Raw genomic sequence first — 2497 nt, 5'->3', positions numbered from 1 at the left:
TTATTGAGCAACTTGCTCTCAAGTTATATTTGCATCCTCTTCAGAGGAAGAATAGTCTTCAGAGCTCATGAATGGTAGAAGGAGATTTAATGGGATCTCTATGGTCTCTATATGACCTTCAGATCCCTTTGGGTCCTCAATAGGGAGCTCCTTTTTGCTTGAGAGACGTCCCATGAGGTCTTCCTCATTGGGATTCACGTCCTCTCCTTCCTCCCTAGGTTCGGCCATGTTGATTATGTCTATGGCCTTGCACTCTCTTTTTGGATTCTCTTTAGTATTGCTTGGGAGAGTACTAGGAGGAGTTTCAGTGACTTTCTTACTCAGCTGGCCCACTTGTGCCTCCAAATTTCTAATGGATGACCTTGTTTCACTCATAAAACTTAAAGTGGCCTTAGACAGATCAGAGACTAAGTTTGCTAAATTAGAAGTGCTCTGCTCAGAATTCTCTGTCTGTTGCTGAGAAGATGATGGATAAGACTTGCTGTTGCTGAGCCTATTTCTTCCACCATTATTAAAGCCTTGTTGAGGCTTTTGTTGATCCTTCCATGAGAAATTTGGATGATTTCTCCATGATGAATTATAGGTGTTTCCATAAGGTTCACCCATGTAATTTACCTCTGCTATTGCAGGGTTCTCAGGATCATAAGCTTCTTCTTCAGAAGATGCCTCTTTAGTACTGTTGGATACATTTTGCCATACATTCATACTTTGAGAAATCATGTTGACTTGTTGAGTCAACATTTTGTTCTGAGCCAATATGGCATTCAGAGCATCAATTTCAAGAACTCCCTTCTTTTGAGGCGTCCCATTATTCACGAAATTTCTCTCAGAAGTGTACATGAACTGGTTATTTACAACCATGTCAATAAGTTCTTGAGCTTCTGCAGGCATTTTCTTTAGGTGAATTGATCCACCTACAAAATGGTCCAATGACATCTTGGAGAACTCAGATAGACCATAATAGAATATATCCAGAATGGTCCACTCTGAAAGCATGTCAAAAGGACACCTTTTGGTCATCTGCTTGTATCTTTCCCAAGCTTCATAGAGGGATTCACCATCTTTTTATTTGAAAGTCTGAACATCCACTCTAAGCTTGCTCGGCTTTTGAGGAGGAAAGAACTTAGCCAAGAAGGCCGCGACCAGCTTATCCCAGGAGTCCAGGCTATCTTTAGGTTGTGAATCCAACCATATTCTAGCTCTGTCTCTTACAGCAAAGGGGAAAAGCATGAGCCTGTAGACTTCAGGATCTACTCCATTAGTCTTAACAGTCTCACGGATCTGTAAGAACTCAAATTAAAAACTGGTAGAGATCTTTTGATGGAAGTCCATGGAACTTGCAGTTCTATTGCAGTAGAGCAACTAGTTGAGGTTTCAGCTCAAAATTATTTGCTCCAATGGCAGGGATTGAGATGCTTCTTCCATCAAATTTGGAAGTAGGTGTAGTATAGTCACCAAGCATCCTCCTTGCATTATTATTTTCGGCTGCCATCTCCTCTTCCTTTTCGAAAATTTCTGTAAGGTTGTCTCTGGATTGTTGTAATTTAGCTTCTCTTAGTTTTCTCTTCAGAGTCCTTTCAGGTTTAGGATCTGCTTCAACAAGAATATTCTTGTCCTTGCTCCTGCTCATATGAAAAAGAAGAGAACAGAAAATAATAATAGGGATCCTCTTTACCACAGTAGAGAGATTCCTTTATGTTAGTAGAAGAAGAAAAGAATAAAAGAAGGAAAAGGTAAGAATCCAAACACAAGGGTGAAGATAGGTTCAGATTCTTGAGATGAAGAGAAGTGTTAGTAAATAAATAAATAAATAGAAGAAGATGAGAGGGAGAGAATTTGAAAATTAATTTTGAAAAAGGGTTAGTGATTTTTGAAAATTAAAAGAAGAATTAAAATTAAAATTAAAATTTAAAACAATTAGTTAATTAAAAGAATTTTGAAAAAGAGGGAGGTAATTTTCAAAAATTAGAGAGCTAAAATTAGTTAGGTGGTTTTGAAAAAGATAAAAAATAAACAAAAGTTAATTGGTTAGTTGAGAAAGATTTGAAAATCAATTTTGAAAAGATAAGAAGTTGGAAGATATTTTGAAATCAAATTTTTGAAAAAGATAAAATTTTGAAAAAGATATGATAGAAAAGATATTTTGAAAAAAAAATTGATTTTTAAAATTAAAATTTGATTACTTGACTAACAAGAAACTAAAAGTTATGATTCTAGAATTTAAAGATTGAACCTTTCTTAACAAGAAAGTAACAAACTTCAAATTTTTTAATCAATCGCATTAATTATTAGTAAAGTTTTCGAAATTTTGAAATAAAGATAAGAAAAAGATTTTGAAAAAATATTTTTAAATATTTTCGAAAATTAATAAGAAAATGAAAAAGATTTGATTTTCGAAAAAGATTTTGAAAAGATAAGATTTTTAAATTTGAAAATTTGACTTGACTTGTAAGAAATAGCTAAGTTTTTAAAATTTTTGACTAAGTCAACTCAAATT

At 34.2% G+C, this 2497-nt stretch overlaps 1 non-coding gene across 1 annotated transcript; it reads left to right on the top strand.

Moving 5' to 3' along the window:
- The first annotated feature begins 990 nt into the window (after positions 1-990).
- Positions 991-1098, top strand: LOC130983742 (small nucleolar RNA R71). Its single transcript, XR_009087720.1, has one exon. It is a non-coding gene; the product is annotated as a small nucleolar RNA R71 (small nucleolar RNA).
- The last annotated feature ends 1399 nt before the right edge of the window (positions 1099-2497 follow it).

The sequence above is a fragment of the Arachis stenosperma genome, chromosome 5 (genome assembly GCF_014773155.1).
Source record: "Arachis stenosperma cultivar V10309 chromosome 5, arast.V10309.gnm1.PFL2, whole genome shotgun sequence".
Taxonomy (NCBI): domain Eukaryota; kingdom Viridiplantae; phylum Streptophyta; class Magnoliopsida; order Fabales; family Fabaceae; genus Arachis; species Arachis stenosperma.
This window is presented reverse-complemented; position numbering and strand designations above follow the sequence as displayed.